Source organism: Bos indicus, chromosome 8 (assembly GCF_029378745.1).
Source record: "Bos indicus isolate NIAB-ARS_2022 breed Sahiwal x Tharparkar chromosome 8, NIAB-ARS_B.indTharparkar_mat_pri_1.0, whole genome shotgun sequence".
In the NCBI taxonomy this organism is placed as follows: domain Eukaryota; kingdom Metazoa; phylum Chordata; class Mammalia; order Artiodactyla; family Bovidae; genus Bos; species Bos indicus.
The window spans coordinates 66425327-66447613 of NC_091767.1; positions in this window are offsets into that span (position 1 = coordinate 66425327).

Sequence of the window (22287 nt, forward strand, 5' to 3'; positions counted from 1 at the left end):
GAAACTGTAAAGTTAATAAAGAAATATACCTTTAAATTTACAATCAGTGGCAGGCAGCATTCTTTATCTTCAGGAAAGTGAGAAATTGTGGTGAGTTGCTTTGTTCTCACTTTTAAAGAGCACCAAGTTCATAAATAAAAAGCTCAAGTGGCAGCCGGCAAGTGCTCCAAATTTCTTGAGGCATCGGTCATTGCCAGAGCAATGCACTGTTCTGGGTGTAGATTATTCCTCATGATAAATATTCTGAAGCTCCCTCTGGAAGTGTCTGAACCAAGGGTGACAAATGTCTCTGCTCCTTCTCAGAAGAAAGGAATATGTGTCATTTAGCTGACTGCTACCATTGTTTCCTTCCACATGAGTATCCTTTTACTGCATATAATATTCTCAAGAAATAAACTATTGGATTCCACCAAGAAATGTAAGTGATAAATATGTCCCTTCATAGTTTTGTGTTCATAAAAAGATTGCTAAATATTTTGGAGATTAAATACACATAAATTAGGGAGAGAGAAGGAGAAAGCGGTTTCATTTTAAATCTGAAAGATCCATGGAAAACAGCCGTGGAGTCTGTTCTATTCCCTAAATTATTTGAGCGTACCAGTTGGACCAAGCATATATTTATGTTGTCAGTGTAAAATTCAAGAATGAAATATAAAACTCTGCTGATACATAGAATGCCAAAGATTCTTCCTACTCATTGGTGGGAAACCGCTATGTATGGTAAAGCAGACTCAAGACCATTTGAGGAAATGGGTATTTTTAATCATTTTTTAAAAGAAGGTTATAATAAGATTTCTAGACTAGATCTAAAGCAAACTAATGTCCTCTAGGCCAATAAAATAAAGAACTGTAATTTTTTTTTAGCCTAGATAGAAATCACTTGTACTTCTAGAAGTTACAATTCTGTAAATTAACATCCGTACCATGCTTAGTTGCTCAGTTGTGTCCAAAGTTGCTCAGTTATGTCCGACTCTTTACAACCCCATGGATTGTAGCCTACCAGGCTCTTCTGTCCCTTAGGATTCTCCAGGCAAGAATACTGGAGTGGGTTGCCATGCCCTCCTCCAGGAGATCTTCCCAACCCTGGGGCTGAACCCAGGTCTCCAGCATTGCAGGAAGATTCTTTACTATCTGAGCCACCAGGGAAGAGAAGGTAAATTAACATATACCTTCGCAAAGTCTTGGGTAGCGAAGTCAAAAACATTCTTTGAAAATTAAATAATTCTTGTATATTAACAATACTTGTTAAACAATGCACTAATAGAACACTGAATGGACATACCAATTCCTTTAGCCTTATTTCATATATTGGACAAGTTTTCTTAACATTGTATATACATTTAACATTATCCTTATTGTAATATCAGTATTTAATAAACATGTAACATAATTAGCCTTGTAATATGATAAAGAAGCATTAAAAGTCCCGGTAAAATCCCATATATTCTTTATATTCCAGTGCTATTTGATTTATTTAAATTTACGTGAAACTGACTCCTCTTGTTCACCACTATTAGATTATCAGTCTGGCTGAGTAGACTTACTGTCCTCTATCCCTAACTTTTCACTCAGCTGTGTCTACAAAGAACCAGCATATATAACTAATTACTTTTTACAATCCACAGAAACAAGTGAAGCAAACAAAGGAAAATGTCACTCAGTCGACAGAAATGAATTCCCAGTGGACATAAATTGCTTGGTGGGATACTCTCCAGCCTGAGTCACACAGTCATTTAACTGGTCCCATACCAGCTAGTCTCAGAGCACATTATGAGCAGTGATGGTTATTACATATGTACAATCAACAATCCTATTTATGGGCTGAATATTTAAAATAGCAACATCGATAGACACATAACTAGAGAACATCATTTACAGCCCAGTTCAGAGACACCAAACAAAAAAATTACTGGTTGTAAATTTTATTTTTTGATGGTTTTTGCCACCTATCAATATGAATTGGCCACAGGTATACATGTGCCCCCCCCATCCTGAACCCCCTCCCACCTCCCTTCCCACCATATCCTTCTGGGTTGTTCCAGAGCACCGGCCTTGGGTGCCCTGCTTCATGCATTGAACTTGCACTGGCCATCTATCTTCCAAATGGTAATGTACATGTTTCAATGCTATTCTCTCAAATCATCCCATCCTCGCCTTCTCCCACTGAGTCCAAAAGTCTGTTCTTTACATCTGTATTTCCTTTGCTACCCTGCATGTGGGATCATTGGTACCATCTTTATAAATTATATATATATATGCATTAATATACAGTATTTGTCTTCCTTTTTCTGACTTACTTCACTCTGTATAATAGGCTCCAGTTTCATTCACCTCATTAGAACTGACTCAAATGAGTTCCTTTTTATAGCCACGTAATATTCCATTATGTATATGTACCACAACTTCCTTATCCATTCATCTGCTGATGGACATCTAAGTTGCTTCCATGTCTTAGCTATTATAAATAGTGCTGCAGTGAACACTGGGATACATGTGTTTCTTTCAATTCTGGTTTCCTTGGGGTGTATGCCCAGTGGTGGGACTGCTGGGTTGTATGACTCTTCTATTCCCCTGGTTGTTAATTTTAAATTTTGTTTTTATACTTAAATAAATAATGAAAGTTTTAAAAAAGATATCCATAAATATTGAAGGTTTTATCTCCTGAGAACCAGAAGGATGGTGTACTAGAATAGTGCAGCATTTTTTTCTGAAAACTCCATTTAAGTTCCAACTTATTAAAAGAAATCCCTTTACTTTTGTCAACCTCAATTTTTTTGATTTTTTGAATAACCTGATACTGAATAGGCTATCTGTGAAAATGCACAGTGAATTTTAAAATACTATACAAAGATTGATTCCTAAATTTAACTTTCTCTTTTAAGTCCAAACCATATGAAACACTCTCTAGTAAGAGTACATGGTAATAACTAAAGTTGAATAATACCACCACTTTAAAAAATAATTATTCAATTTATGACACTAATAGAAAAGTAATAGTTCACTTAAATATCTTCTCTTTTGGAATATATACTTGAGAGTCAACTCTGAAACAGATTCTGATTAGAAACCAGAGTTAGAAACTTTTTTTCCCTGTACACTACTGAAATATCTAATATCTACCTAGAGGACAAATGGCCATTTGAAAGAATTACTGAAGCATGGATTTGGATATCAAAGGACTACATGGTCCCATGATTCCTACCAAGTCCTCTGCACTGGTGCTGTGATTCAATATCAGAAGTATCAATTATGAAGGTAATTATGCAGCCCTGATAGTGCTCAGACTGTGCAGTTTAATTGGCTTTTGAGGCTGAAATGGCCACCAAATTAGCAATTAGCTTTGGCTGTTCTTATAAAATTAATTCTACAGATCATCTGACAAAGGCTATTCCCTTGTCCTCTAAGAGTCATTATCTACACCTTAAAAATATTAATATACCTATTTGCTGTTTTGCACCCTAAACAAGAAGAGAATATGTGAAGGAAGCTAATCTATAACTGTGACTTTTCTTGTATTTAAAAACAGAATCCCGGGCAGTAAATATATTTTTCTTCCTTCTGCTTGATTTTTATCTTCCTTTTCTAGTTTCTTAAGGCAGAAGCTTAGATGTTTGATTTGAGGTAAGCATTCAATACTTTTATCTTATAATACGTGAAAATATTGGTCAAGATTATTTTTTCTCTAAGCACATCTATATATATATTTTACTATATATAGGACCGTGTAGTGGAGAAGGCAATGGCACCCCACTCCAGTACTCTTGCCTGGAAAATCCCACGGATGGAGGAGCCTGGTAGGCTGCAGTCCATGGGGGTCACTAAGAGTCGGACACGACTGAGCGACTTCCCTTTCACTTTTCACTTTCATGCATTGGAGAAGGAAATGGCAACCCACTCCAGTGTTCTTGTCTGGAGAATCCCAGGGACGGGGGAGCCTGGTGGGCTGTAGTCTATGGGATCGCACAGAGTCGGACACGACTGAAGCGACTTAGCAGCAGCAGCAGCAGCAAGACCTTGTAGATGATACATTGGAGAGGTCCTGGATTGTGCTATTTTTCTCAAAAGAGTGTTGAGTTTAATTGTGAAAAGTGAAAAATTTATCATCAGATCACTGTGATCTCATCTAAGCCTGGCTTATGCTTTTTAATGATAGGCTTATTTTAGTTTTACCCGTACCCTAAGGATATAGATATAACTTCTAGAATTAAGACTTCTTAGAATTTCAGCTGACACCCTTGATGCTACAAGTTTTTACCAAGTTATCTATATTTAGGGTAAATCCTAACCATGATATTAATATTACTCCAGTATTTGTTGACATATAATTTATTTTAGCTCTCAGTTTACCAAGCTAGTATCTACCAGTCTTCCAGTCTTTAATGAGTTTCTCTACAATCTCGTGCAGCCCAGGTATTGACCATGGACTTGGGCAGAATTTACACTCATACTTTTGAGGTTCCCTTCTCAGCACCACCAATCATGTTGACACCTCACTCTTGAAAGGCTTTGCCTTGGCAGTTTCTCACTCAGAGAGATTTTTTCACTCCTTCACTGTGTTAATGAGATAGCCATTCCTTCCTTGAGCTCCACCTCCAGGTGCCCACCCAAGAAAATGTCCCTAGGTAGAAAGCTGGATGGATCACTTCCCATGCCTTCTGCTTTTAAAAATTACATTAAAAAAAAAAAAGTACCTAAAATGGTGGATTTATATACTTTTTCAAACTCTAGAGTTTTTTGTGAGACATTCAATCTAATATTTACTTGTTAAAGTCCTTTAAGTGAAAGTGAAAGTGTTGGTCGCTCAGTCATGTCCCACCGTGACCCCATGGACTGTAGCCAGGCTCCTCTGACCATGGGATTCTCCAAGCAAGAATACTGGAGTGGGTAGCCATTCCCTTCTCTGGGAGATCCTCCCAACCCAGGGATCGAACCCAGGTCTCCTGCATTGCAGGCAGATTCTTTACAGTCTAAGCCACTAGGGGAGCCCAAAGTCCTTTAAATCACTTCACAAGTATTTCATGGTTTGAGCTTAGTCAGAATCAGAGCTCTTTAATTACATTTTGAGAATGCAATGGAAACTTGTGTATCATACAGTGTTCTCAAAAAGCCCTATTCTCAAGGAGATCTATTTTTTTCTTACACTCTAACAAGAAATGATATTTTCAAAGTTATTTGAAACATACCATACTGTAACAGTATACAAGATATATCATAACCCAACACACACAGCAACAGGGAAGATGCTGTGTTTTAAAAACCTTTAAAAAGCAATCATTTTGTCTAAAGGCAATGGAGAACCAATGATTTTAAGCAGGAGATGCAGTTCTGAGGACTTCTCTGGCAGCAATACCACATGCAGTTAGAAGAAAACTATTTTGTATTTTGAATATTTTAGCTTTTGTTCTGACTTACATTTTATATTGATGAAAGAACAGTTTCATTAAAGAAAAAGAGCAATTACAAGACAGGGGATTATTTTCTTTCAACCTCTCTTCTTACTAATATAAGTCATTTTAGAACCTATTTAGTCATAGATTTGTTGTTGTTTAGTCACTGAGTTGTATCTGACACTTTGTGACCCCATAGACGGTAGCCAGCCAGGCTTCTCTGTCACTGAGATTTCCCAGCAAGAATACTGGAGTAAGTTGCCATTTCCTTCTCCAGAGGGTCTTAGCAACTCAGGGATCAAACCTCTGTCTCCTGCATTGCCAGGTGGATTCTTTACTGCTGAGCCACCAGGGAAGCCCCAGTAGTAGGTTTATCAACTGAAATTTTGGCTACTAGAATCAAGATTGAACTAGAAAAATATATTTTAAAAAAGTTCAGGAAATAACTCTTTGATTATACATATGATTAGATACCTAAACATTCAGAAGAGAATAAAACATTGTGTTAAGCTTCTGAGGATAAGACATTGCAGAAGTGGCCCATCAGTGACTTTCAGTAGAAATAGCATGATGCAGTACACATTTTAAAACTAACCATTTTAGATCATAAAATAATTTTTATTCTCTGCCAATTATATAAAAATAGAGACAGACATAAAATAATTGAATGTTTGAGAAAATACTCATGATGCAATCTTCAAAGAAAAACAACAGAAATATATATGTTATAGCATTTCATTTGTTATAAAAGTAACATTTTGTGAGAATTTAGTTCTATATTTACTAGCAAAGAATTTTCACTGATTGTAAAATAATAGATGTCCTTTTATGGTCAGATGTAATGTTTTCCATGTTTTCCAAATTACATAAAATGACATACATTTACTTTTATTTTGACCAGAAGTCGGAATATTTTACTTACAACAGTTATTTTAGAAATAGAGTTAGTTTAAAAACATTATGCCAAGTGAAAGAAGCCAGACACAAAAGGCCGTAAAAACTCTTGAGAGTCCCTTGGACAGCAAGGAGATCCAACCAGTCCATCCTAAAGGAAATCAGTCCTGAATATTCATTGGAAAGACTGATGCTGAGGCTGAAACTGCAATACCTTGGCCACCTGATGCTAAGAACTGACTCATTTGAAAAGACCCTGATGCTGGGAAATATTGAAGGCAGAAGGAGAAGATCATGAGATGGTTAGATGGCATCACTGACTCGATGGACATGAGTTTGAGTAAACTCCAGGAGTTGGTGATGGACAGGGAGGCCTGGCGTGCTGCAGTCCATGGAGTCACAAAGAGTTGGACACAACTGAGTGACTGAACTGAACTGAGAATAGACAAATCCATAGAAAAAGAAACTACATCAGTGGATTCCAGCATCTGGGGGTGATGGTGACAATGAATATGGAGTGACTACTATTGTATGTGAATTTTATCTCAATAAAAAAGTTTATCAAACTAAAAAATAGGTACTCATTACCTTTTGTTACTATTCATTTCTAATCATTTGTCTCTTTTCTTTTTTTTTAAAAGGGCTTTATCATGATAAAATTCACAATTGAGAGGTATTTAGTATTTTACAAAGTGATACATCCATCAACATTATCTAATTATATACTTTCATTGCCTCCTTGAAAACCTACACCCAGTAGCAGTCACTAACCAACCTCTCCCTACCCTAGTTCAGTTCAGTTCAGTCGCTCAGTCGTATCCGACTCTGACCCCATGGACTGCAGCACGCCAGGCTTCCCTGTCCACCATCAACTCCTGAAGCTTGCTCAAACTCATGTCCATTGAGTTGGTGATGCCATCCAACCATCCCATCCTCTGTCATCCCCTTCTCCTCCTGCCTTCAATCTTCCTAGCATTGGAGTCTTTTCAAATGAGTTAGCTCTTCGCATCAGGTGGTCAAAGTATTGGAGTGTCAGCTTCAGCATCAGTCCTTTCAATGAATATTCAGGACTGATTTCCATTATGATTGACTGGTTTGATCTGCTTGCAGACCAAGGGACTCTCAAGAGTCTTCTCCAACATCACAGTTCAAAAGCATCAAAAACTCCACGTCCTATCCCTTGGCAATTGCTAGTTTACTTTCTATACTGAAGAATTTGCCTACTTGTGTGTATTCAGTCTCTCAGTCAGGTCCTACTCTTTGCTGCCCCATGTAGTATCAGTTCAGTTCAGTTCAGTTGCTCAGCTGGGTCTGATTCTTTGTGACCCCATGAATTGCAGCACGCCAGGCCTCCCTGTCCATCACCAACTCCAGGAGTTCACTCAGATTCAAGTCCATCGAGTCAGTGATGCCATCCAGCCATCTCATCCTTTGTCGTCCCCTTCTCCTCCTGCCCCCAATCCCTCCCAGCATCAGAGTCTTTTCCAATGAGTCAACTCTTCGCATGAGGTGGCCAAAGTACTGGAGTTTCAGCTTTAGCATCATAGCCCCAAAAGCTCTTCTGTCCATGGAATTTTCCAGGCAAGAATACTGGAGTGGGTTGCCATTTCCTACTCCAGGGGATTTTCCTGAGTCAGGGATTGAATCCACGCCTCTTGAGTCTTCTGCATTGTCAGACGGATTCTTCACTACTAGCAGCACATGGGAAGCCCTTGGGGAATGCCATATATATAAGTGGAATGAGCTAATATTGATACATGGACTTGTATGACTGGGTTCCTCTGTTTAGCACAAGGTTTCAACATCCATCTATGCTATAGCATGTATCCATACTCCAACCCTACTTATAGTTAAATAAATTCAATTCTATGGGTATACTACATTTTTTAGCCATTTATCAGTGTATAGATTTTTTTGTTGTTTTCAAGTTTTGGCTGAAATGAATAATACTGCTGTGAACATTTATGTAGTGGTTATTAAGTTTTCTTTCTTTCTTTTTTGATTAGGGAGCATACACCTAGATGTGGAGTGCCTTGGTTATATGGGAATTCTGTGACTAGATTTCAAGAAATAGAAAAAGTCATTTTCCAAAATGACTGTACTGTTTACATTCTCACCAGCAATATATAAGGATTAAAGTTTCTATGCATCATCATAAATGCTTGTTTATTGTCTATCTTTTAAACTTTGTCCATCTTAGTGTGTTTTAAGTGTTACCTCATTGCAATTTTGATTTGCATTTTTGTAGAAACTAATTACGTTGAGCATATTTTCATGTAATTATTTGTCCTTTGTGTATTTTCTCTGGAAATATTCAGATCCTTATTTCATTTTTGAAGTGGGTTATTTATCTTTTTAAAAAACCATTTGGTTGTAATAGTTCTTTTTATATTCTGGATATAAGTATCTTTAGGGATACATGATTTGCAAATATTTTCTCCCATCCTGTGAAGTACTTTTTCACTTTCTTAATGATATTTATCTGCAGCACAAAACGTTTTAGCTTTGAAGTATTCAATTTTTTCTTGGTCACTTGTGTTTTGGTGTCATATCAGAGAACTCAGTTCTTAATATGGGTCACAAAGATTTACTCCTATGCGTCCTTCTATGAGTTTTACAGTTTGGGCTTTTACATTTAGTTCTTTGATCATTTAAGTTAATTTTTATACGTAGTGTGAGATAGGGACCTAAATTCACTTTTTTGCAAGTTAATGTCCAGTTGTCCCAGCAATTGTTAAAAAGACAATTGTTTCTGCTGAATTGTCTTGGCCTGTTGTTGAAAATCAATTTACTAAGAACTATGTTTATTTCTAGACTCTCAATTCTTTTCCATTGATCTATAAACCTAGTCTTAAGCTAGTATTACACTCTGTTGACTACTTCTCTAGTGACTTTTGAAATTAGAAGTCTGAAGCCTTCAACTTTTTCTTCTTTTCATATTTTTTGTACTGTTCTGCATCCATTGAATCTCTAAATAGTTTTAAGGTAAGCTCTTCAATTCCTGCAGAAAAGACAATTTTGATGATAAAAATTTTATTGAATCTGTAGATCATTTGAAGGAGTATTATTATCTTAACAACAATAATCCTCTAGTTGATGAATATGGAATATCTTTACATTTATTTAGGTCTTCTTTAATTTCTTTCCATTATATTTTGTACTTTTGGGTGTATAAGTCTTGTGCTTCTTTTAAGTTTAGTTATAAGTATTTTACTTTTCTGATGTGCTGTAAATGGAATTGTTTTCTTTTATGTTACATTGAGTTGGCCAAAAAGTTTTTTCAGGTTTTTCTGTAAGGTGTTACTTTTTGGCCAACCCAATATTATATCATTTTTACATTACATTATAATTTTTAATTGAAGTACAGTTCATTTACAATGTTGTGTTTTGTTCTAGTGTACAACAAAGTAATCCAGTTTTATATGTATATATTCTTTTTCATATTCTTTTCCATTATAGTTTATTACAACATACTGAGTATAGTTCCCTGTGCTATAGAGTAGGTCCTTGTTCAATTATTTTATGTATAGTGGTGTATGTATGTTAATCCCAAACTCCTAATTTATCTAGAGATTATCTTATTAATTGAAGTAAGTCAGACAAATATCATATGATATCATCTATATATGGAATATTTAAAAAATGATAAAAATGGACATATTTACAAAACAGAAACAGACTCAGAAAACAGACATAGAAAACAAACTTACAGTTACCAAAGGGAATAGTGGGGTGAGGGAAGAGTTAATTAAGAATAGTTTTCTTAATCTCATTTGGGGATTGTTCATTACTAATCTGTAGAAATACAGTGGATTTTGGTTTATTGATCCTGTATTCCTTGGTGAATTCATTCATTAATTCTAATAGTTTTTTTTTAATTGGAGTTAAAATTTTTTGTGTATATAAAGTCATGTCATCTGCAAATATTATTTTTCTCTTTCCACTCTATATAGTTTGTATGTCTTTTACTTGCCTAATTGCCCAGGAGAGAACTTCTAACACAAAATTGAATAGAGATGGTGAGAGCTGATATTTTTGCCTTGTTTCTCATCTTAGAAGGAAAATATTCTGTCTTGACCACTAGTTACAATATTTTCTTTGGTTTTTCTTTGTCCTTTATTAGACTAGGGAAATCCTTCTATTTTCAGTTTGTAAAGTGTTTATATTCTGAAAGAGCTTGGATTTTGTAAAATCTCATTTTGTGTCATCAGGAGATTCATGCAGAATCTTATTTTTTAATTATTAATATTGTTTTTTACATTGATTGATTTTCAGATTTTAACCACTGTTGTATTACTAGAATAAATCCTACCTGGTCATATTGTATAATTTTTTTCATGTATTTCGTGATTCATTTTCATACCATTTTGTTGAGAATTTTTGCTTTTATAAAGTTTACATATCTGTACTATTGTTATCTTCTGTTATCTTTATCTTAATTTTTACATTAAGGAAATGAAAAGCAAAGGAGAAAAGGAAAGATATAAGCATCTGAATGCAGAGTTCCAAAGAATAGCAAGAGGAGATAAGAAAGCCTTCCTCAGCGATCAATGCAAAGAAATAGAGGAAAACAACAGAATGGGAAAGACTAGAGATTGCTTCATGAAAATTAGAGATACCAAAGGAACATTTCATGCAAAGATGGGCTCAATAAAGGACAGAAATGGTATGGACCTAACAGAAGCAAAAGATATTAAGAACAGGTGGCAAGAATACACAGAAGAACTGTACAAAAAAGATCTTCATGATCAAGATAATCACGATCACTCACCTAAAGCCAGACATCCTGGAATGGGAAGTCAAGTGGGCCTTAGAAAGCATCACTATGAACAAAGCTAGTGGAGGTGATAGAATTTCAATTGAGCTATTCCAAATCCTGAAAGATGATGCTGTGTTAGTGCTGCACTCAATATGCCAGCAAATTTGGAAAACTCAGCAGTGGACACAGGACTGGAAAAGGTCAGTTTTCATTCCAATCCCAAAGAAAAGCAATGCCAAAGAATGCTCAAACTACTGAACAATTGCACTCATCTCACACGCTAGTAAAGTAATGCTCAAAATTCTCCAAACCAGGCTTCAGCAATACGTGAACCATGAACTTCCAGATGTTCAAGCTGGTTTTAGAAAAGGCAGAGGAACCAGAGATCAAATTGCCAACATCCTCTGGATCATCGGAAAAGCAAGAGAGTTCCAGAAAAACATCTAAATCTGCTTTATTGTCTATGCCAAAGCCTTTGACTGTGTGGATCACAATAAACTGTGGAAAATTCTGAAAACGATGGGAATACCAGACTACCTGACCTGCCTCTTGAGAAACCTATATGCAGGTCAGGAAGCAACAGTTAGAACTGGACATGGAATAACAGACTGGTTCCAAATAGGAAAAGGAGTACGTCAAGGCTGTATATTGTCACCCTGCTTATTTAACTTATATGCAGAATACATCATGAGAAACGCTGGGCTGGAGGAAGCACGAGCTGGAATCAAGATTGCTGGGAGAAATATCAATAACCTCAGATATGCAGATGACACCATCCTCTTGATGAAAGTGAAAGAGGAGAGTGAAAAAGTTGGCTTAAAGCTCAACATTCAGAAAACAAAGATCATGGCATCTATTCCCATCACTTCATGGGAAATAGATGGGGAAACAGTGGAAATAGTGTCAGACTTTTTTTTGGGGGGGGTCCAAAATCACTGCAGATGGTGACTGCAGCCATGAAATTAAAAGACGCTTACTCCTTAGAAGAAAAGTTATGACCAACCTAGATAGCATATTGAAAAGCAGAGACATTACTTTGCCAGCAAAGGTCCATCTAGTCAAGGCTATGGTTTTTCCAGTGGTCATATATGGATGTGAGAGTTAGACTGTGAAGAAAGCTGAGTGCCAAAAATTGATGCTTTTGAACTGTGATGTTGGAGAAGACTCTTGAGAGTCCCTTGGACTGCAGGGAGATCCAACCAGTCCCTAAAGCAGATCAGTCCTGGGTGTTCTTTGAAAGGAATGATACTAAAGCTGAAACTCCAGTACTTTGGCCACCTCATGAGAAGAGTTGACTCATTGGAAAAGACTCTGATGCTGGGAGGGATTGAGGGCAGGAAGAAAAGGGGACGACAGAGGATGAGATGGCTGAATGGCAACACCGACTCGATGGACGTGTGTTTGAATGAACTCCGGGAGTTGGTGATGGACAGGGAGGCCTGGTGTGCTGCAATTCATGGGGTCACAAAGAATCAGACAGGACTGAGCAACTGAACTGAACTGAACTGTGGCTCATAGAATAAACTGAGAAGAGTGCACTCCTCTTCTACATTGCAGAAGAATTTGGGGAGAATTGACATGAAATCTTTCTTCATTGTCTGCTAGAAATCACCAGTACATCCACCTCAGCCTCAAAAACCTCCATGATGTGAGCTGGGCAAAAGCTATCTGGGGCTGGTTGGCTCCAGAGCTGTCAGGTTAGAAGATTGCTTAGCTGATCTCAGAATCACTTTGTATAATGACAAAGATTAACGTCCAGACCAGGAGAAGAATCCCGAGCTTGTACATGCATCACTTGTCCCACCCTCAATTCATGACCAATACTAAACACTGTCAAACAATGTAATTAGAGTTGTTCCATAATGTAGTCTCTTGACCATTTAAAAGAAAAACATCACATTAAGCAATATGATTCTCTAATGCTTCCCTTACTTTTCTGTCTTCATTCACCACTATGAACAAATGCACACACACACACACAGGTACACATGTACACATCTAGATGCACTAACTGTGTAAGATCAGTGAAACATTTCTCTCAAATACAAACCTTAAGGAAGGGAGAGGGTCCATAAACTCAGTTATTAATTTAAGAGCACAATACAGTATTTTTAAAAACAAAACTACTGCAAAATCTACAACAAAGTATCACAATTTCAGATAAAGACAGGATTCCACTTTGCCTTTGCATAACTCTGCCTCATTGCCTTCCCCTGGCAAATGGCAAATTTTATTTACAAAAACAGATGGCTCATAGTTTGCTAATTATATTTTTTATAAATATGCTTCCTTTTCATATCAGTGAAAATCAACAAACACAAGGCCTGCTCTCCAAATTAATACCTGCTCACTCTCATGAAATAAGATTATTTATCAATTTCAGTATGATAATATTTATCACTACAGAGAATCAACACATAATATTAAAACTAAAAATAAGACTGGGGAATTTATAAGCTGAGCAAAACTCGACAATTTTTTAAGATTTTTATCTATAGCACTTAAAATAACTATTCAGGAGTCCAAAAGTCAATTCATTGATATAGGAAGAAGAAACCAGTCAGGTGAATAAAAACTTCACACACTGTAAGGTTTTCTTAACATCTTCATTTATTGCATGAATGCATCTTTCCATTATATTCACATCTCCACTTCTGATAAAGTGCTGAGTACTGCATTTCAAGTTGTCATATCTAAGGCTAACTTCTGTTCATTCTTATCTAGGGTAGTCACTTCCGCACATGAACTCTCTTAGGAAGGTGAATCTGCCATGCCTCAGGCACTTACTATATATCGCAACAAATGTCAAGTGCCATTTTATTTTCCTTCAGTGCTGGTTACTTCTGTTGCAGTTACAGAAGGAGTACTCCATTAACAACAGGAGAACAGAGTTTCCATATGTGTATGAACTTGTGTAGCACAATTTCCAGCTTCCTAAATTGGATCAATTTCTTATCTCTATTCCCCCCCATTTCCCTTCTTGACATGACTTTTGTGCTTTCTTTTCCCATTTGTATCTTAGAAAACAGGCTATGACCAGAAGAAGAAAAAAAAAATTAAACTTGATTCTCTGAAATAATAAGAAAACAGAAAATTTTAGTTACTGTCAAGGTCCATGAATATTATATTATTAAATAATTAATATTTCAATCAGAAAGAAAAATGTATGACTACTTTTACAAATTTTTTTGGAAGGAACATCCCCAAAACTTTAAAAACCCTACAGGTAACAGACAAGAAAATATTACTTAACTTACAGCCTCTCTGGTATGTATCCTAATGTTTTACTTTTCTGAGTTTGACAGAAACTTGGTAAAAAGTCTGTCAAATTTCCAGCAATGAGCTTATAAACAACCTAAAAATTTGTCTTATGAATCAGAAAGTTTATGTTTGCCTAATTATGACCCACAAAACCTAAAGTGAGTATATTGTATTAATCAGTTCAGTTCAGTTCAATTCAGTCACTCAGTCATGTCTGACTCTTTGTGACCTCATGAACTGTAGCATGCCAGGCCTCCCTGTCCATCACCAACTCCCAGAGTCCACCCAAACCCATGTCCACCAAGTCAGTGATGCCATCCAATCATCTCATCCTCTGTCATCCCCTTCTTTTCCTGACTAGCATCAGGGTCTTTTCCAATGAGTCAGCTCTTCGCATCAGGTGGCCAAAGTATTGGAGTTTCAGCTTCAACATCAGTCCTTCCAGTGAAAACCCAGGACTGATCTCCTTTGGGATGGACTGGTTGGATTTCCTTGCAGTCCAAGGGACTCTCAAGAGTCTTCTCCAACAATACAGTTCAAAAGCATCAATTCTTCGGTGCTCAGCTTTCTTTATAGTCCAACTCTCACATCCATACATGACCACTGGAAAAACCATAGCCTTGACTAGACGGACCTTTGTTGACAAAGTAATGTCTCTGTTTTTTAGTATGCTATCTAGGCTGCTCATAGCTTTTTTCCCAAGGAGTACGCATCTTTTAATTTCATGGCTGCAATCACCATCTGCAGTGATTTTGGAGCCCAGAAAAATAAAGTGTGACACTGTTTCCATTGTTTCCCCATCTATTTGCCATGAAGTGATGGGACCAGATGCCATGATCTTGGTTTTCTGAATGTTGAGCTTTAAGCCAACTTTTTCACTCTCCTCTTTCACTTTCATCAAGAGGCTCTTTAGTTCTTCTTCACTTTCTGCCATAAGAGTGGTGTCATCTGTATATCTGAGGTTATTGATATTTCTCCCAACAATCTTGATTCCAGCTTGTGCTTCTTCCAGCCCAGCGTTTCTCATGGTGTACTCTGCATAGAAGTTAAATAAGCAGGGTGACAATATACAGCCTTGACATACTCCTTTTCCTATTTGGAACCAGTCTGTTGTTCCATGTCCAGTTCTAACTGTTGCTTCCTGACCTGCATACAGGTTTCTCAAGAGGCAGATCAGGTGGTCTGGTATTCCCATCTCTTTCAGAATTTTCCACAGTTTATTGTGATCCACACAGTCAAAGGCTTTGGCATAGACAATAAAGCAGATTTAGATGTTTTTCTGGAACTCTCTTGCTTTTCCGATGATCCAGAGGATGTTGGCAATTTGATCTCTGGTTCCTCTGCCTTTTCTAAAACCAGCTTGAACATCAGGAAGTTTGCAGTTCACGTATTGCTGAAGCCTGGTTTGGAGAATTTTGAGCATTACTTTACTAGCGTGTGAGATGAGTGCAATTGTGCAGTAGTTTGTTGCATTAATATCCTCCCCCCCCCAAAAAAAAAGCCATAGTAAGAATCTGGAGGTAAAAATACTCAAGTAGGAATTTTTTAATGCCCTGACATTTCTGTTTTCCATCCCCACCATCTTCAATATGTTCTGTTCCTAACTAAATGACTCTCTCTCTGATACTGCTTATAACTTTGCTCCACTGCTCAAAACTCTCCAAGACATCCCTCTTGTGTTCAAGAATGAAGATTAAGTGCCTTTGCCTAACAGTCAAAGTCATGCATTCTCTGATCCTAATCCCGTTCATGAGCTATAAATAATGAAGCAACACACTGGAGAGAATATGGCAAATCACAGGTAGGTGAAACCATATATTGAAAGTATGAAATTATAGGAATTTCTAGTACAACAGATTTTTTATTGAAGTATAATTAATTTACAACATTGTGTTAGTTTCAGAAGTACAGCAAAGTGATTCAATTATATGTATATTAATATATTTTAATATATATATTTTTAAGATTCTTTTCTATTATGTTATTATAAGATATTGAATATAGTTCCCTGTGCTATACAGTAAGTCTTTGTTGTTTATTTTATATAGAGTTGTGTTCATATGCTAATCCCAAAATCCTAATTTATCCCCTTCCCCCACCACACTGCTTTCCCCATTGGTAACCATAAGTTTATTTTCTGTATTTGAGTCTATTTCTGTTTTGTAAATAATTTCATTTGTATAATTTTTTAGATTCCTCATATAAGTGATAACATATGACATTTGTCTTTCTCTGATTTACCTCACTTAATATGGTAATTTCTAGGCCCATCCATATTGCTGCAATTGGCATTATTTTGTTCTTTTTTTAATACCTGAACAAATGTTCACTTGCTAAGCTGTGTTTGACTCTTTGTGACCCCATGGACTGCAGTACACCAGGCTTCCCTGTCCTTCCTGGAGTTTGCTCAAATTCCCATCCACTGAGTCGGTGATGCCATTCAACCATGTCATCCTCTGTCACCTCCTTCTCCTCCTGCCTTCAGTCTTTCACATTATCAGGGTCTTTTCCAATGAGTCAGCTCCACGCATCAGGTTGCCAAAGTATTGGAGTTTCTGTTTCAGCATCAGTCCGTCCAATGAATATTCAAGGTTGATTTCTTTTAGTATTGACTGGTTTGATTTCCTTTAAGTCCAAGAAACTCTCACGCATCTTTCCAGCACCACAATTTGAAAGCATCAGTTCTTTGGCACTCAGCCTTCTTTATTGTTCAATTCTCACATCTGCACATTACTTCTGGAAAAACCATAGCTTTGACTAAATGGACCTTTCTCAGCAAAGTGATGTCTCTGCCTTTTAATATTCCATTGTATATATGTACCACTTTCTTCCTTTTCCATTCATCTGTCAATGGGCATTTAGATTGACTTCGTGTTTTGACTATTGTAAATAATGCTGCTATAAATATTGGTATGCATGTATCTTTTCAAATTAGAGCTTCCTCCAGGTATATGTCCAGGAGTGGAGTTGAAGGATCATATGGTAACTTATTTTTAGTTTTTAAAGGAGTCTCCATTCTGTTCTCCATAACCTCTCCATCATTTACTATTTAAAGACTTTTAATAACTGCATTTCTGACTTGTTTGAGGTGATACCTCATTGTACTTTTGATTTACATTTCTCTAATAAATCCAAAATCTCTGCAGATGGTGATTGCAGCCATGAAATTGAAAGATGCTTACTCCTTGGAAGGAAAGTTATGACCAACGTAGACAGCATATTAAAAAGCAGAGACATCACTTTGTCGACAAAGGTCCATCTAGTCAAGGCAATGGTTTTTCCAGTGGTCATGTATGGATGTGAGAGTTGGACTATAAAGAAAGCTGAGTGCTGAAGAATTGATGCTTTTGAACTGTGTTGTTGGAGAAGACTCTCGAGAGTCCTTTGGACTGCAAGGAAATCCAACCAATCCATCCCAAAGGAGATCAGTCCTGGGTTTTCACTGAAAGGACTGATGTTGAAGCTGAAACTCCAATACTTTGGCCACCTGATGCAAAGAGCTGACTCATTTGAAGACCCTGATGCTGGGAAAGATTGAGGGCTGGAAGAGAAAGGGATGACAGAGGATGAGATGGTTGGATGGCATCACTGACTCAATGGACATGGGTTTGAGTGGACTCCGGGAGTTGGTGATGGACAGGGAGGCCTGGTGTGCTGTGGTTCATGAGGTCTCAAAGAGTCAGACACGACTGAGCGACTGAACTGAACTGAACTGAATAATGAGTAACACTGAGTATCTCTTCATATTCCTGTTGATCGTCTTCTACTGTTTTTTTTTTTTTTTAATATTAAGCTGTATGAGTTCTTTGTATATCTTGGAATTTAGTCCCTTTTTTGTCTCATTGTCTGCAAATATTTCCTCCTAGTCTGTAGGTTGTCTTCTGTTTTGTTCATGGTAGAACTTTTCCATATTAAACCACATTTACTTCATACTGTCTCTATCTATGAGATTTTCAGAAAAGGATCTCCCTTCTCATAGTTCTTTTTTGCTCTTTTTCATTTCTTCCATCTCTTATTGTTCTAACCCCTAGTAGATATTTCACTGTAGTATAGGATCACAAAAAGAGATTTTTGCATTGGGAATTATTACCAATGAAGAAGTGATCTCTGTACTTAAGTCTCAGGGCCAGCATTACCTGAATTTATCCACTATTATAATTGTTCATTAATCCTTAGTCTTTGCATTAGAATGTAGATTATACTGCAGTAACAAATAGCTCTAAGATGCCAATGACTTAACATAAAGATGTATTTCTTGCTCATCTTATATGTACATCATAGGTAAATTAGGGATTCAGGCTAATAGAGATTTCATCATTACAAATAACACCAGTTGCTGGAGTAGGGGCAAAAACAGAGAAGAGGGAGGTTCTGTGCTTCATCTAGAGCTAATGTGGCTATTTTGGTCCATGTGTAACTTCTTCCCCCAGCTCATTTGTCACTTGAAGATAATTGAGAAAATCATATTCCACAGACCCAGGATGAAGAAAAGCATCCAGTTTTAAGCCATTGGGAGCTCTTTCAGGTTGGCTTCTATGTCCTATAGATGTGTGCATATTTTTCTCATATTCTTTTTTGAATTTTTCTTTACTTTCTGACACTATAAGATTCTCACCATTCATCTGCATGTTCCCTGCTTTTGCTCTAAAAGCAGTGTTTTGTCAAGCAGCTGGATTTCTTTTATTGAGCAATGGTAATCAGAAACCATAATTCAGGCAGTACCTGTGCCTGTTACTATTGGGGTGTCATGATTTCTAGGTCATCTCAGTGAACAGATTTAGGAAATATATGTATGTATGCTGAATCACACATGTACATACTTACCATGCATCACTAGGAGTGTCTATGTAAATAAAATAAGCACAAGATTCTACTGACATTTCCAACTGGTAATATAGGGTTCATTCTTGTCTTCTGCCTCACTTATTTGTCACTTCTTTCCCTGAAAGTGAGAAAACTGGCTGTCATTATATATAAAACATTTACCTATTAATTTGCACATACTAAAGTTGATTGTAATGTAAAGGTCTATGAATTTTAATAAATGCATAGAGTCAGATATCCATCCCCACATCACCATAAACAAAAAAAGTAAACAGAGAAGAATAGATAGATTAGATTAGTTCAAAATTATAAACTTTTGTGCTGGATATTATACTATCAAGAAAGTCAAAAATAAGCTATTGAATAGGAGAAAATATGTGTAAATTGTATATTTGATAAGGGACTTATATTAATAATATATAAAAAATTCTTACAACTAAATAATAAAAAGACAAATAACTCTAACTCACTTTAAGAAAAAGCAAAGGACCTAAATGGAAAATTAGAAAGATTAGAAATGGAAAAAATAGAAAAGCACATGAAAAGATATTCAGCATCTTTAGTCATCAGAAATATAATTCAAAACCTCAGTGAGATGTTACCTCACATCCACTAGGATGGCTGTAACACAAAAGGCTGCTATAAAACTGGCTATAACACAAAAGTTACAATGATTTCACATCTGTGTGAATATACTAAAACCCACTGAATTGTATACTTAAATGGGTGAATTTTATAGTATGTAAATTATATCTCAATGAAAGTGTCAGACCTTATAGCACTGAACATGCTTTGGTTTTAAATTAAATTTGCCCTTAAAAGAAAATAAAAAACAATACATGTTTTATTAATGTATGAGACTGGTAAAAGAAGGGAATGACTTAATGAGAGGCACCAGTGTGATGAGAATAAGTGGAAATTTTTGGAAATTGGATCTGGGAAACCAGCTGATCTACTTTTATGTAGTGTGGATTATTTGTTTATAATATGCATTTGTATAAACTGATCTCTTAGATTTGTTTACATTTATTTATATTAGATAATTTAAGTATTCAAAAAGGCAGGAGGAAAAGGAAGGAAATTCAGGAATAATTTACAGTACTTGTCATTGGTGTAAGACATTGGACGTTCAAAAGCTGAGGCATGGAAAGAAGTCACATTCACTTAAGGAAGGCATGGAAAAAAGTAGAACTGGCAACATCTAGAAGGGAGTAATTTTGGAATGTGGATTCTTATCTATAGAAGAAGATGAGGGAAGAGCATTGTGTATATGAGAGCCAGTTAATCTCTGTATAACAGAGATAATTATTATTAGGAATTGTTTTATGTCTATAATAAAATGTAAGATTACCACTTTCAGGTCAAAATAACTTTGTGCTTATTTAAATTTGTTTTTTTGTACTTACTTTACATAGATCACAAAATCCAAAGTATAAGCATGTAAGCAAGATGCTTTCTTTCATAGGTATACACATAATAGTGAGATAAATCAGGTTACAGCCAGATATAACACAAGTAAACCTAAGTGACTAAGAGCTCTAAAGGGAATTGTTTCAGTTTATTAGACTTGCTTGTTATTATAATTTGAAAATATATAGAAAGAAGAACTCTAAAATCCTTCTAATACTTTCCTTTTTTAACAGAGCTACATGGGCTTTATGTGGTCCATAGATGTGGTTTTGTTGTTGTTGCTGCTGCTTTTTTTTCCCCCACCAGATGTAATTTACTGTCAACATCTAGATTTCAGTCACAATAAAAGTGAATGAGAAACTCCACTGAAGTCTAAAATTTTTTGGAACTTTTAAATTTTGACATAATTTCAAAGAAACATGATAGAAAACTCCTTTAAATCTTTCACCAGATTTATCAGATTTTTCATTTGATTTTTTTTCTCCTGAACTTTATTAGAATACATTTTAAATGCCATGTCCTTTTATCCCTAAAGTTTTTTTTCTTTGCTTTTCCAAAGAACAAGAAAAGTCTTTTCAAAAGCAATTATACAGTTACAAAAATTGGGAATCCAAAAATTTAACATGGATGTAAAACTCTGATCTAATGCAAATCCACATTCAACTATCATTTGTCCTGATAATGTCTTTTATAGCTACTCTTCCCTTCATCCAGGATTACACTTTCTTTTTTGTTGTCATGTGTCCAAAATGTACTTTTTAATCTGGAAGAGTTCCTCAGTTTTTGACTTTCAAGTCATTTTCACATCTGATAAACACTGGCCAGTTAATTTGTAGAATATCCTTTGGGTTTAGCCTGTCTGATGCATCATTATAATTATATTCAGATTATCCACTTGGAGCAGGATATCAGAAAAGGCATGCTAATTTCTTCTTGGTGCATGGGTATGAGAGTTCTAAAGGGTTTAGGGAACCAAAACTCCGGGAGAACTGTCAATGAAGCCCCATGAACAAAGGCAACAAGAAGCGGCCTAAGGGGTGGGAGTTGGGATGGGCAGGAGCAGGGCATAGGGAAAGTCTGTCGGTGCAGAAGCAGAGTCAGTCTGTACCCCTCCACAACCCTGACTCTCCCCATCCAGAGAGTCTCTTAAAGACCAGCAATCATTCATAGGAATTGCAACTAAAATAATTCGCAAAACTTCTGATGTGAATATTGCCAGCTGAAGTAAATTCTTCCTTTTTAGGGCATATGGGAGCCATAGTCCACACCAACTAAAAGTCAACATTCTCATTCTGATAGAGCTATTCATGTGGAAGTCACATTAATAGAAATTAACTTAATTCTCCATTCTTAAATAAAAGAAGACAAAAAACTAAACAGTATCCGACATAGAAAATAAGTAGTATAGAAAAAAGATGAAAATGAATAGAAAAATAGACCTTGAAAATATGAGTGCAATTAACATGAAAGTAAATATATTTAAGAGAAAATATTAAAATATGGTATTATATTTTATAGTATAATATTTAATAGTAAGAGAAAATATTCCATTTGGAAAACAAAAGCAAACTGTTAAGAAAAATGAAAATGAGATAAAAATATAGGCTATAATGCAAAATCTAGAATATAAATCTGGGATAAGTATATAAGTTCAGTTCAGTTCAGTCACGCAGTCATGTCCAACTCTTTGGAAACTCATCGACTGCAGCACACCAGGCTTCCCTGTCCATCACCAACTCCTGGAGCTTACTC